The sequence below is a fragment of the Camelus ferus genome, chromosome 8, assembly GCF_009834535.1.
Source record: "Camelus ferus isolate YT-003-E chromosome 8, BCGSAC_Cfer_1.0, whole genome shotgun sequence".
Lineage (NCBI taxonomy): Eukaryota > Metazoa > Chordata > Mammalia > Artiodactyla > Camelidae > Camelus > Camelus ferus.
In genome coordinates this window covers 26856003-26871870 of record NC_045703.1, presented here as the reverse complement: position 1 = coordinate 26871870, position 15868 = coordinate 26856003, and the positions used below count along the sequence as shown (strand labels likewise).

General features: G+C 41.0%; 1 long non-coding RNA gene across 1 annotated transcript in view; it reads right to left on the bottom strand.

Annotated features, from left to right (window-relative positions):
- The window catches only part of LOC116665305, a 102320-nt gene extending 93907 nt beyond the window's left edge, over window positions 1-8413 (bottom strand). Inside the window, exon 1 of the long non-coding RNA XR_004321854.1 lies at window positions 8122-8413. This is a non-coding gene — a long non-coding RNA (uncharacterized LOC116665305). The remainder of the gene's footprint in view (window positions 1-8121) is intronic.
- Between the last annotated feature and the right edge of the window lie 7455 nt (window positions 8414-15868).

Here is a 15868-nt window from a genome sequence, read left to right as displayed (position 1 = left end):
ATACACACACATATATATAGTATATATAAAGTACTGGGTACTGACTCAAGCAAATAAAAGTGTCTTCTCCATCCCAATGTTTCTATTTCATTCATTCTGAATGTGCCTTGCCCGGAAGCTGAAACCTGATTCCTTCAAATCAATGAGGATGAGTGGATCTGGAAGAGAGCCTTCTCTTCAATAACTACAATGACTATTACAGAAACACTGGCAGCTCCGTGGCAGAGCTTGTGACGCCCTGGGACAGCATCTGCCAAAGATGAGCAAATAAGAGTTATAGGTCAGCATTGTGGAGGATACCTCTCAGCCTTCTGTAACTAACAGTTTGCTTCAGTGCCATAGTTCAGCATAAAAGAAACCACAAAGGAACCAGCAGTCCTTGCCATTAAGAATTGCTAGTGAATCTGTTATTTGCAGCTATTAATACTTCCCGATTGTGATCCTTCGTAATTACTTCTGTCCTCTTGACACCACCTTCATTTTTCACTCCAGTTCTTTCTAAAACTCTCTTATAACACACAGCGTATCTGGATTGCTTTTACCTGCAAAATCCAATTTTAAAAACTAGGGGCAAAGATCAAGACGGCAGAGTAAGAGGACATGGAGCTGAAATTCCCCTCACAAATGTATCAAAAATACATCTCCATGTGGAATAATTCTCACTGAAAACCAACTGGAAACTGGCAGAAGGACTCCTGTACAACCAAGGCTTTCAGAAGGATACACATGTAATCAGGTAGGAAGGGAAGGCAAGTGATCTAGCTGGGACCTGTGCCCCTGGGAGGGGACTCAGAAGAAAAAGGAGATTGTACCGGTGGACACCCACCCTAGGGAGTGAGCAGGTTGAGCCACAGACTGGGCATCCCAGTCCCAGAGTCCTATGTAGAGGAGACAAGCCCCGTTGGCTGTTTGAGGACCACTGAGACAGACAGAAAGGCTGCAGAAGCCTGGACTCTGCTTGTGAGGAGTGCGTATAGGTGCTGACTTGCCCCCAGTGCAGGACGGAGAGAGGTCTGCCCTAGCAGCTACCAGGTTTCCTGCAGCCACCTCCCTGTGCACCCCAGCCCACGCCGAGCAAACACTCCAGTCCCACTCATTCTGCCCCACAGCACAGCACTGGATCTGGGAACACCAGGACCAGGGAAGAGCACCTCAGCACACAGAGGTGACCAGGACCTGGGCAGAGCTGTGCCCCGTGGGTGGGGCACAGCAGCCATTGTTGGCCCTTACCCCAGTGCTGCCCCAGAAGCTGCTCGGAGCTCTGACAGCAGCCGCTGCGCCAAGCTCAGCTCCTCCGATAAACACAGAGAAACCTCACAGGCCCTGCCTCCCCTACAGAGTGGCGCCACAACAGGGCAGGCATAGCAGAGGCTAGGGACAGTCAGCAGCTCTGAGAGACAGAGAGGTCTTCCCCCCAAGGCAGGGCAGAGAAGGATCTGCTCTAGCAGCTGCTGGGCTTCCCACAACTGCCTCACCGTGTGCCCCAGCCCAGTGCGCCCCAGCCTTAGCTGAGCAAACGCTCTGGCCCCGCTCAGACCAGGCCACAGCACAGCCCCGGATCTGGGGCAGCCATGACCAGAGAAAAAACTCAGTCATGGGCTGTATCTGAGCAGAGCCACAGACACCTAGAAAGGCAGTGCACCAGACCTCTGTGTGTGCACAGGACTCACTTGCCTCAGCATTCCCTGCCCCTGGAGAAAAGGTCCCAGTGCAGCAAAAGGGAAAAAACACACACTTAAAAGGAACAGAGCCAACCCAAGCCCAACCCTCAGGGCTTCCCCAGCAACTTGAGAACAGACCCCACCCCTGACAGGGTGGTGATGGCCACTGAGCAGAGAGGAAGTCCCGCCTCACACTCTGTGCCACTCTTGCCCCTCCACCTCCAGCTCCATACTATTCCAAGGTGATAGCTGCCAGCAAATCCTAAGGAAAGATTTGAATGATGTCCACATCAAATCCAGCCCTCCCACCAAAAGCATTGGGTACGTGCAGTCTGTGTAGGGACACTCCTGCAATAAAACAATCCTTTAAGACTGCAATAAATAACTGCTTCACCCAAATTCATAAAAGCAGAGAAAGTTAAGTAAAATGGAAAGGCAGAGGAACTACTCTCAATTGAAAGAGTAAGAGAAAAAAACCAGAAAAAAAATGAAACAGAAATAAACAGTTTGCCAGACGAAGAATTTATAACATTGGTAATAAAGATGTTAACTGACCCAAATAAATAAAAAAAGAAGTGAAAGGGGAAAAATAACACCCAATGCTGTAGAAATACAAAAAAATCATGAGAATACTATGAACAGTTATATGGCAACAAAATGGCCAACTTAGAAGAAATGGACAAGTTTCTAGAAATATACAGCCTACCAAAAATGAAGTAAGAAGAAACAGATAATTTGAACAGACTGATCACTAGAAGTTAAAAAGAATCTGTAATTTAAAAAAAAACTCCCTGCAAACAAAAGTCCAGGACCAAATGGCTTCAGTGGGGAATTCTACCAAACATACAAAGAAGAACTTGTAACAATCCTCCTCAAACTCTTCCAAAAGACTGAAGAGGAGGGAACGCTCCCAGAGTCAGTCTATGAAGCCATTACACTTATACCAAAACCAGACATAGACACTACAAAAAAAAAGAAAATTATAGGCCAGTATCTTTGATGAAAATAGGTGCAGAAATCCTCAACAAAATATTAGCAAACCAAATCCAGCAACACATAAAAAGGATCATACACCATGATCAAGTTGGATTCATTCCAGGGTCGCAAGGATAGTTCAACATACACAAATCAGTGAGGTATACAACATTAACCAAAGAAAGGACAAAGACCACATGATCATCTCAATAGATGTAGAAGAACATTTGATAAAATTAAATATCCATGCATGATAAAAACTCTCCCCAAAGTGGGTATAGAGGGAACATATCTCAACATAATAAAAGCCATTTATAGCAAACCCACAGCCAACATAATACTCAATGGTGAAAACTTGGAAGCCCCCCCACTAAATTCTGAAACAAGACAAGGATGCCCACTTTTACCACTTCTATTCAGCACAGTATTCGAAGTGCGAGCCACGGCCAACAGACAAGAAAAATAAATAAAAGGTATCGCCTTTGGAAGGGAAGAGGTAAAACTGTCATTATATGCAGATGATACGATACTCTATATAGAAAACCCTAAAGACTCCACACAAAAACTATTAGAACTGATAGACAAATTCAGCAAGGTAGCAGGATACAAGATTAATATACAGAAATCTATTGCATTTCTTTACACTAACAATGAAATATCAGGAAGAGAAAGTAAAAAAAAAAAATTTCATTTAAAATTGCACCAAAAAAAAAAAACCTAGGAATAAATCTGACCAAGGAAGTGAAAGACTTATACATTGAGAACTATAAAACATTGATAAAGAAAATTGAAAACTAATATAATATTGTAAAATAACTATGTTTCAATAAAAAAAATTTAAACTAATGTTTAAAAAACATTTAGGTCATTTTTTCAACTAATATCTACTTGAACAAAATAAAATTGCCTCTTTCACTTGATAGTTAAAGTTTTAAGCATGTTAATAATATCTAACTTTTTTGGTGGGGATGGAATTAGGCTATGTGTTTATTTATTGATAAGGCACTGGGGATTGAACCTGGGACCTCATGCATGCTAAGCAAGCACTCTACCACTGAACCATACACTCCCCCCAATAATATTTTATACCACACATTTGAAACACAATTTTATACACCTAAGTTCATCTTTACAATAACCCTGTCAGGTGAGGCAGGGCAGATACTATCAGGGTGAAAAGTTAGGCAAGTTGGTTTATGTCACACTGGGATCTCAGCAGCAGACAGGTGGGAAACATAAACAAGCTATAGTGGGAGGGGCTGGAGTTAGGAGGGCTGGCACTGTTAAGAGAGCAGACCCCTTAGGGGGAAAGCCATGGTGCATATTACAGAGAAAGGGTGGACTGGGTCTGCCCTGGAACAGAAGACATCTCATCTGAAGATGGAGAATGGCAGAGAGAGCCTCGTGGAGCCGATAGAAGCCCAGATGATGACTAAGCTCCCCAGAGAGAGCATATCCTGGCCCTAGCTACGGCAAGGCTCTGATCCTGGGCAGACTATTAACCAAACCCAAGCAGAACACCTTGCTGAGGGGACTTCTTACTCTGTCCCAGATGTCCCCGGAAGCTCCAGACAATTCAGTCTTCTGGAGACCTCAGGATACCAGCTTAGAAGCCTGGAGAGACAGCTTGTAACAATCATTCCCATTTTTCAAATGAAGTAAGTTAAGTGATTTAACCAAGGTGGACTGTGCAGCCAGACTGCCTGGATTCAAATCCAGATTCCACCACTTTCTGGGGTGTTAACTAGAGCTGGCTATATTGTGGAGATTATAATATTACCTGCCTCAAAGCGTTTTTATGAGGATTAAATTAAAAGCATTTGGACAGTGCTGTGTTCTCCATCTTCAGAGGTTCAGACAGAGTAAAGGCCTGTTGTTCGTCTAGGGGATACGCCAAGGAGGCTGTTCCTGATTGGTGGAATGATTTGGGCTCCTTCCACATGTGGTTCTGCATCCCCCAGTGCCTAGTCTTGGTCTTCACCCAGCAGGCAAACGGTGAAAGAGCACGAAGGGGGCATGAGTCTAGAAATGGCAGTCATCGCTCACACTCCATCAGTTGGTCCTTAATCCATTGCTGCTGAGACTGCAAAACAGGCTGGGAAATGTCAGCTGGCTACGTGCCAGAAAGCGGAAACAAATCTCAGGTGAATGGTGTCTACCACACTAGCTGTATGACCTCGGGAGATTTCCTTAGCATCTCCGTGCTCATTTTCCCCTCAACTATAATGTGGGAATCCCTACTTTATATTTAACATTACCTGCTGCCTCAAAGCGTTTTTGCGGGGATTAAATGAGTCAATACATGGAAAGCATTTGAACAGTGCTGTGTTCTCAGTCAGCACTCCACAGATGCTGCCTATTGTCACATCACCATCACCACCATCATCATCATCACCACCACCACGACCACCACCATCATCATCATCATCTTTGAGATCACGATTTTCATCATTATCACGATTATTTGAAAACTAAATGGCTAGGATTTAAATCTATATCTAAATCCAGGGAGAATTTTTTCCTTCTCTTCTAGACCGCTGCTACAGTTTTAATCATCAGTGTAATGTGATTCAGTTCTCAGCTTTCCTCCTGAAATTCAAATATTGTCTCTCTAAAAAGCGCAAGTGAGAAAATCTGGTCACAATAATTGGAAGCAACTGTTGGGATGGATGGAAGGATATTTTAGCCTTATTTGATTTCAAAAGTAATAGTTCAGGGTTTTTTTTTTCTCACTTTGAAATTTTTCACTTCAATGAAAGACGACATAGAAATGTCATGCTGGGGAGAAAATTCAACTACGGGCTCATTGTTCCCTAGGCCTGTACTTCGAGGGGAGAATATACATATTTAATTTTTTTTTCAGAGAGCAGCCCAGTATCTCTTCCTACACATTCATTTATTAAAGACACACTAAGGCAGCCATGGAGTGCTTACTCAATTATTCTTTGCCCTTCTAGCCTTTCAGCTAAAACAAATTATAGCATTCCATTTTTAGTTAATTCTGTTTCACTTGCTTGAATATTGAGAAGAGTATCCGGAAATGAAAATTTCTTTCAGTGAATTGCCAGACACTTTTGATCAGGTAAATAAAAATGGAAGGGCAAATATTATCACTTATGAACAGGAAGTTTTTCATTCAGTATCCTTGAGCTATTTGAGCATGTAATGTTGCTGTCTGCCTGCTATAAACTGGGGCTTCATTATAAATATACTGTGGTTATGATTCACTGAGGCTGCCTGTGCATCTTGCCAACAGCCTAGGGTTGTTTATTATCTTATCTCACTCATCGGATAGGAAAACCTGCAGCACAGTTGATCCAGCCCAGCAAGACTGTCTTTGCTGAAACAATGTGATACTGGGTTTAAAGCATCGATTTATTCTCACAAGAGAGGAAGCATTAAACAAGGAGATTTTGAAGAGGTATAATCTGGTCATCTTGTTCACTTCCAAAGTCATCAAGGTAGAAAGTCTACACATGCATTTTCTCCAAAATAGGCCACCTCTGTACCCAGGAAATTCCAGGGGCAGAATATTTTAAGAATGTGCTAGAGGAAAGAATGCTGTGAAGTGCGGGTCTGGAAAGCATCACGGACACTTCCCTGGGTACACCTCACATTACTGGGCGATCACCAGAAGCCTCTGAGGTGCACGAGGGGACTTCAGATAATGTGGCAAGGACTGCGAGTTGTCTGCCAACATCTGCTCCCGCTCTCCAAAAGTAAGAATTGTAGCTGTGTACAGGGCTGGCCAGCAAGTTTACATTTCCAAGACATCCTGGCCATTAGGTGTGGCCATGTTCACCCAGGGAACAGTGAGCAGAAGTGGTCTGTGTCACCTTCAAGCCATCAAGGGGGCCTCTGCCCCCTGCCTTTCTCTTTCCTGTAGGCTAGACCCTGACCAAGGCATGACTTGGCTTTGACCATGTAGACAATGATTAATACCCTAGGGTCTTGCTACTCCACAGTGGTCAGGGAACAGCACCACTGCATCATCTGGGAGCTGTTACAAATGCAGAATCTCATGTCCCACCCTAGACCTATTAAAAGAGAATCTGCATTTTAACAAGATTCCCAGGGAATTCATATGCACATTAAAGTTTGAGGCATACTGGCCAAGAGATGGCAGAGCCATGACTTGGAAGTAACCTAGGTCCTCACTCAAGCAGAGCTATCCCACTGACCAGCAGCACTCACTTTGAAACTACTACGTGAGAGAGAGAAAGAAACTTTTAATGATTATTATTGTTATTGTTATTATTATCATGGTATTTTCGAGTGTCTTTATTACTGAAGCTCAGATCTATCCTGATACAAGTAGTGTGACACTGTCCACAGGGTCTCGTTTGTCAGACCTTATTTCAAACTCCCATGGAATGTCCTATCCCCAAATAGATCAATTTATAAACCCTGCCAGGAGCCTGCACTGTTATCATTTTTAAGATTTATTCCAGGTGAAACTTCAGGACCCGAAGATAGCTCCCACTGCTAACTAGTGATCTTTGTCCCAGAGGATTCAGTCACTCAGAAATCACCAGCAAAGTCAGAAACTGAAAAAGAGAGTTCCTCATGAAAAGTTACGATGGAGTCAAGACTGGACTTCAAGAGAGAAACTGCAGTCATGAAATTAGAGCTACAGTAAGGAAGCTCTCGGGACCCTCATGGCTTTCTGGAGTAGCTACCTCCCACCTGAAACCCCACATCCTCACCCTGAACCCCTCTCCTCCCGATGCCCAGTGGTCTGCTCAGAACGCTGTGGTCTTTGCCCTGTCCAGCTAAGCTCGAAACTTGTTTTAAGGTCAACATCTTATCTGTGAAGGAAATGACAAAACTATATTCTTAAATTATACATCTCATGGAAGGAATCTAATTGTCCATCAACAGATGAATGGATAAAGAAAATGTGGTGTAGATATATACAATAGAATACTACTCAGCCATAAAAAATAATGAAATAATGCCACTTGCAGCAACATGGATAGACCTGGAGATCATCATCCTAAGTGAAGTAAGTCAATCAGAGAAAGACAAATGTATAATATCACTTATATGTGGAATCTAAAAAATGATACAGATGAACTTATTTACAAAATAGAAACAGGCTCACAGACATTGGAAACAAATCTATGGTTACCAAATGGGAAAGTGAAGGGAGGGATAAATTAGGAGTTTGGGATTACAGACACACTACTATATATAAAACAGATAAACAACAAGGTCCTACTGTATAGCACAGGGAACTATACTCAATATCTCGTAATAAACCATAATGGAAAAGAATATGAAAAAGAGTATGTATATGTACATACAACTCAATCATTTTGCTGTACACCAGAAACTAACAGAACATTATAAATCAACTATACTTCAATATAAAAGGAGAGGAAAAAAATGATACATCTCACACAAACTCAACCTTGTTTAATTATCTCAGCAGCTTAAATGCTTAGCGTGGCAGTAAAACCCCATTCTCAGTTTGACTACTTACATGCATCTCCAGACTCAGTCTCCTCCACTCTCCTCATCACAGGACTGCTCCGTGTACTCATCTGTTTTTAACACAAAAAACATCTCGCCGTGCCACTGGGACCATTCCCTTTCCCATCTCCTCAGCTTTGCACGTGCTTTCTTCTCTAGCTTGACTGCTCTTTCTTCCACAACCTTTCTCGACCTGGGGAAGTCATTCTTCCAGACCAGGTTTAATGCTCCTTTCTCCTAGAAGCCTTCCCCCGTCTCTACCTTTGCTGTAGGTCTCTCCCTCTTCTGTCTGTGGAAGTTAGTGGCCCAGTCACTAGTTAACACACAGTATTTTAATCAGTTATTTTCTTCTCTTACTTTCAAATTATCTGGAAATACCTAGAGGGATAAACCTTGTATTTAAATTCACCTTTGAATTCTCCATGACAGAGTTCAGCACAGAAAAGTTAATAAATGACTGTTTGCTAAATAAATTAATTTTCTTTGCCACCACATTCTCCCTGGGCCCCTTTATCCTTAACCATTATACTTAAGAGAGCTTCCTTTGTAAATGTATACATACAGATCCCTGGCTGGTTGCAAGCTTCCATTCTCAGGACCCATGTGCACTTTTTAAGAACCTATAAGCACTCAGAGGGCCTAATAATTTGCAGCACAAAGTACCCAAACAGTGTTGGTCAATCAATTGAATGGAAGGTTTTCTTTAAGGAGTCTTTAAATAGGAGTCTGCCAAGTCACTGAAGTAAAATTTCGAATCTTCCTCTCAATTTGAAATATACATACATTTTAATTATATGCACTTGTCAAAATTTTAGTTTTCCTGTTGGGAACTTTTCTATTTTTTGAAGCTTTTTATTCAACAAAATTTTGCTAACCCTTGGACTTACCTTCAATATTCTGCTCCTTTACCTCTAGTGCCCAGAGTGTGACTCTGAATATGATTCCCACAAAAATGAACCAGGATTCCCTGCAGAAATGACCAATTCCAGTCTGAGGCAGGAAACAGGCAAGATACCTTGTCACACCAGAAAGCAAGGATGCTTTCAAAGACCCCTGGAGACATGTCAGCAGAAGTCGGAAAGCAATTTGAAATGGCTTCCCCTGGCCAAAGAAGGGACAATTTGGACATTTATAAAATACGAATTTATGTGAAATACAAATTTTAATGGATTGAAATAAATCAACTCAATGTTTTAAAAAAACCCATAGATTTATAATTATATGGCCACCCGCTTAAAAAACAAAACAAAATTTAAAACCGTTATTCATCACCCTTGGAGAATCTATGGAACCAATTCACTATTCTGAAAAACAGTGGGAAAAGGAAAAATTCAAGCATTTATCCTGCCTTTTTTGTATGAAGTAAACCTCAGAGCATAGAAAACTGAGTTTATGCACCTCCCGTATTTGCACAGTCCACCTGCCTCTGAGACTTGGCCACTTCTTCAGTGGACATCCGCACCACCACCACTGTCTCCTGCCTCTCCTAACACTGCTAACTGGCCCAGCCTCCCCCTGAGGTGGGGGCAGGGCTCCAGTCACGGCAGCTGTCGTACCCGTGGGGGCAGCAGCAGCTCTGGTGCTCAGGTCCAACTTGAGCAGATGGGCACAAGGATGCTGACTCCTCCCACTACTTCTGGACCCAGTAACCACTGGTACGTGGGATCTGGTTTCCAGAAAAGCTGTCTTGGGCAATCTGATAGCTCAACCTGGAAGGTTAAAGGAGTTAAAACCTCTTGTAGTGAACTTTGAACTTCTACGGATGAGAGACAGGATACTGGAAATCATTAGCAGATACAATCTGCCTCCCTTCCTCCCTTCGGACTGTTCCAAGACGGACTGTCTCACACTGCTCTCTGGAAGACGTCCTCTGTGAGCAGACAACCAGCTGTGTGTTTTTGTGAGGCTATGTCAGCTCTGTGAAACGCCACTTTGCATTTGCTTTTCTTCCTTCCCTGCCTCACTGCTCTTTTTCCTTCGCTCATGCTTGAATTGCATCTCCCAATAAAACTTTAGCATGTAAACTTTGCCTCAAACTTTGGTTTCTAGGGAACATGGTTAACTCGTAGGGTAACCAAATGGATGAAGAAGCCCAAAAAATGGCATTATGTAAGTTAATGCCCGATGAAGAAATTACAGAACTAGAATATCACCATTTCGCAATCTCTTATAAAATGAGTCCATTACTTTATACCTACCTATGGCTGATAATATCACGAAAGATAAGGGGATATTGTGTTCTCCTAATGGAAGCAGGCAGGGAGAAGGTCTGCTCTCTGATTTTTGTGGTGAGAGAAAAGGCCTTTTTTCTCACAAAGATTCATATGATAGGAGAGTTTCTATCATCTGTGCCCCAGACATCCGAGAGTCACCCCTCCTCTAACTCGTCATCATAAACCTGACATAGTTCAGCCAAAACAGTCTACTGATTCTACAAGTACAACTTGCTCCTTTGTATACTTTTTTAGATTCCACATATAAATGATATTACATATTTGTCTTTCTCTGACTGACTGACTTCACTTAGTATGATAATCTCTAGGTCCATCCATGTTGCTGCAAATGGCATTATTTCATTGTTTTTTATGGCTGAGCAGTCCACTGTATACATCTACACCACATTTTCTTTATCCATTCATCTATCTAAGGACATTTTCACTGCTTCCATGAGATATATCATTTAAGAATACATACACCAATGGTTAATACTGTATCTGGGTCCAGAAGTAGTGGGAGGAGTCAGCATCCTTGTGCCCATCTGCTCAAGTTGGACCTGGGCATTAGAGCTGCTGCTGCCCCCATGGGTACGACAGCCACTGTGCTTGGAGCCCTGCCCCCACCTCAGGGGAGGCTGAGCCAGTGGTGGTGAGAGAGCAGGAGGCAGTGGTGGTGGTGGGGATGTCCACTGAAGAAGTGGCCAAGTCTCAGTCTACTGATTCCACAAGTACAACTTGCTCCTTTTCAACACCACACCCTTCATCATACCCATCCCTTGACTTTCTTTAAAAGATCCACACAAACTTCCATCTTGAAATGGATGCAGAAGGATTGGGAAGGGAGAAGCACTGTGCAGATCAAAGATGCATGCCTGTGGCTGGCTCAAGTCTGTGCCGTTGGTGCCAAGGTGGAAAATAATTGCTCCATCAAGGTTTCCAAACAGAAGTGATTTTTTTTTTCCTCCCACGAGTCTCTAAAGCACTTGTTTTGTACTTTTTGCAAGCCAATGATCACTTTCACGCTTGTCAAACAGAAGTGTTTCTACCTGCATTGATTGTTTCTACCTGAATTTCAGCAAAACCATAGAATAAATACAGGATCTTTCCTAAACTGTCAATTTTACTTAAATATTTGACAGAGTGAAGACATTTTTAAAGAGTATTGATGTCAAGTGTGAATATATATAGGCACGAGAGTGCATATCTTGCTTAATTCTTTCCCAGTAAAACATGCAGCAGGCAGCTTTCAGTTTTGATCTTCAAGTTCCTTGAGTAGCGCTCCTGTTTGAGGGAGGTGGAGGGGGTCTAGACAGGAAGGTTTAACATGTCTCTGGTTTGGTAAATGTCTGGCGAGTGTGCAGGTGTCTTCATGTAACATATACTCTCATTGTTATTATTATGTGGGGCTTGAAGGTTTTTAAAAAGAGGTAGTTACTTTCATGGGAAGACAAGAAGTCTTCCGGAAGGAAAAGACTGAGACCTCAGTCCTGTCTTTTCAAAGTTGAATTCAATGGAATACTACTCAGTCACAAAAAAGAATAAAGTAATGCCATTTGCAGCAACATGGTTGGACCTGGAGATCATCATTCCTAAGTGAAGTAAGCCAGAAAGAGAAATAAAAATACCATATGTGGAATCTAAGAAAAATGGACACAAATGAAATTATCTACAAAACAGAAACAGACTCACAAATATAGAGAACAAACTTATGGTTACCAGGGAGTAAAGGGAGTGGGAAGGGATAAATTGGGAGTTTGAAATTTGCACCTCTTGGGGAGTGATGGACATGTTAGCTATCTTGATTGTGGTGGTGGTTTCATAGGTGCATATATCTATCAAAATCCATCAAATTGTACATCTAAAATATGTGTAGTTTACCGTTAAGGAATTATACCCCCAATAAAGGTGTTTAAAAAAAAAGATTATCTAAAGCTGTACAGATGGACTGGGGTGTTCCTGATGGAGGCTAGGAGGCAGCGAAGAGCTCCAAGTTGCCTGTAAGACAGCCCTATGAAGACAGAAGGTGAGTACCACGTGTCAGAGGGTCCTCCTTGGGATAACAGCTTGGTCCTCAGGTAAAAACAAACAAGTAGGACTAAAATATCTGCCAATGTCAGCTCCAGACAATGGTTCTCTCTAAAACGAAAAGGTTGGTGGGAGACACTGAAGATCAAAGTGAGTCCTTTGGGACGCACATGTGGCAAGTTCTTCCTATACTCGTGTGACGGGAGGAGTCACCTGTGTCCATTCAGCAATCTAATACATGGTCAAACTAAGGCCTTTCCTCCTTCTCTTAAAGACAAAGAAGTAGAGGATTGTGGCAGTACTAGAAGAAATTTTTTTTAATTATGTTAATTGCACTTTCCACAGCATGGTATTGGCATAAAAACAGATATATGGATCAATGGAACAGAATAGAGAGCCCAGAAATAAACACACAGGCCTATGGTCAATTAATCTTCGACAAAGGAGGCAAGAAAATACAATAGAGAAAAGATAGTCTCTTCAGCAAGTGGTGTTGGGAGAACAGGACAGCTGCATGTAAATCAATGAAGTTAGAACACTCACTCACACCATACACAAAGATAAACTAAAAATGGCTTAAAGACTTAAATATAAGACAAGATGTGATAAACCTCCCAGAAGAAAACATAGGCAAAACATTCTCTGACATAAATCTTAGCAATGTTCTCCTAGGGCAGTCTACCCAGGCAATAGAAATAAGAGGAAAAATTAACAAATGGGACCTAATTAAACTTATAAGCTTTTGCACAACAAAGGAAACCATAAGCAAAACAAAATGACAACCTACGGAATGGGAGAAAATATTTGCAAATGATGCGACTGACAACGGCTTAATTTCCAGAATATATAGACAGCTCATACAACTTAATAACAATAAAAACAAACAATCCAAAAATGTGCAGAAGACCTAAACAAGCAGTTCTCCAGTGAAGACATACAAATGGCCAGGAGGCACATGAAAAAATGCTCAATATTGCTAATTATCAGAGAAATGCAAATCAAAACCATAATGAGGTATTGCCTCACACCAGTCAGAATAGCCATCATTCAAAAGCCCACAAATGATAAAGGTTGGAGAGGCTGTGGAGAAAGGGGAACCCTCCTACACTGCTGGTGGGAATGTAGGTTGGTGCAGCCATTATGGAAAACAGTGTGGAGATTCCTCAAAAAACTAAAAATAGACTTATCATATGATCCAGGATCCCACTCCTGGGCATATATCCAAAGGGAAGTCTAATTTGAAAAGATACATGCACCCCAGTGTTCATAGCAGCACTATTTACAATAGCAAAGACATGGAAACAACCTAAATGTCTATCAATAAATGACTGGATAAACAATCTGTGGTATATTTATACAAGGGACTACTTCTCAGCCATAAAAAAGAATAAAATAATGTCATTTGCAGCAACATGGATGGACCTAGAGATTGTCATTCTAAGTGAAGTAAGCCAGAAAGAGAAAGAAAAATACCATATAATATCTCTCATATGTGGAATCTAAAAAAAAGAAAAGGAAAGGGAAAAAAAGACACTATGAACTCATCTACAAAACAGAAACAGACTTGCAGACATAGTAAACAATCTTTTGATTACCGGAGAAAGAGAGTAGGAAAGGATAAATCTGGGAATTTGAGAATTGCAAATGTTGGCTACTATACTTAAAAATAAATTTAAAAAACAAGTTTCTTCTGTATAGCACAGGGAACTATATTCAATATCTTGTAATAACCTTTAATGAAAATGAATATATGTATGTATATGTATGACTGGGACATTCTGCTACACACCAGAAACTGACACATTGTAACTGACTGTACTTCAATAAAAAAATTAAAAATAAAATAAAATAATGTTAATTGTACTTTCTAACGCATTTACTTCCCTTTGCCCTAAACACAATCCACTCCCACCCAGTGAATCTCTGTATTTAGATGGAGAAGATAGACGATAAGGAGGAGGAAGACAGACGGATAGATAATGTAGATTTGTGTGTATATGTATACATACACGCACATTGTGTTCTTACATGTTTCTCATTTGATACTAATTAAAATTTACATAACTTGGGGGCAAAACACCTCCTCCAGTATTTCCTCTCCTAATGCTCCAGAGCACATAAAACAGGCTTCTCTACACTGTGGGCGGACACTCCAGGAAATTTATGAACTAACTGATGAAGTTACTACAGGGAATGTCATCATTTGCTTTGCTCTTCCAGGGAATAAGGATTTGGTTTTTATGAACACCAGTAAAAAGCTGCTTCTCTGGGTTTCATAACATTATTTTCTCCACTAACATATTCACATTCCCAAAACATAATTCTCCAGATTTAATGCTCAGAAACCATTGGTAAATGACTGAAGAAATTACATCTGATGGCGTACAATTCTCCTATGCAGGAATTCAATTTTGCTGTGAGTGCTGGAAAGGATCTCAATCTATGTCAACACAGATATGTATAAGATTTAGTGTTTTTTGTGTTTACTCAGGCATTATCAGAATTCAAGTCATGCCTTAATTTCCTTGGAGTACAAAGGAAGCAGGAGTAGGGAGCCAGATGTGCCCTAGAGAATAAACACATACGTGTGCGTATTGGACACTGGGCTTTTCCAGGAAAATTTTTGGTTTAAGGAGCATGGTCTCTCCTTGTAGAACAAGCTCTCTCTCTTCAGTCTAGTGTTCACAGAATCATATGCTTGTGCCAAACATTTTGTTTCATGAAGCACTTTGGACTTTTGCCATAATGAGGATCTGTGAATCTTACGAGGTCAGTAGAGGTTATCAATGAAGACCCAGAGTCTGCAAATCAATCCTAGCCAGCTGAGTTCAGGATTGCTGTAACAGGACACAGCGTCAGCAGAATTATAACCAACAAAGCAAAATAATGACTTTCTCCATCTGAGTGCAAAAGGTGACCAGCTTGTTAACAGGGGCAAGAGAATCGGCTAGCATAGATTGTGATTTTACAGGACTCCTCAGAAATGCCCAGTTTGTTTTGTTCTTTATTTTTTACTATGAGATTCATATAATAAATACTTTAATTTAGGCTTTTTCTATCTTTTTTTCCCCTTGTTAGTCCTAATTTGTTCACGTAATTCGAATTCCTAGCTGTAGTAAGAAAAAGAACTTCCATTTAATAAGTTATTATTTGTAATAATAACTAGCCAAAGAGACTAAGGTTAAAAATCAGCACTCACCAATCTGCCATACTCCTTTAAGACACATTTAGGTATACATTTGCATATTTTATAAAGTATTAAAATTATGAAATTTGTCCCATCTCTCTATTATTTCTCAGCCAATAAGAATAAACCAATGAGAAAGTTTTGATACTGTACACCTGAAACTAATATAATCTTGTATGTCAGTTATAATTCAATATAAAAACTAAGGATATCTGAATAAACTACATGGACTTTGGTTAGTAATAATTTATCAGTATTGGCTCATTAATTGTGACAAACATACCATATCAATATAAGACGTTAACAATAGGGGAAACTAGGTGTGGGGC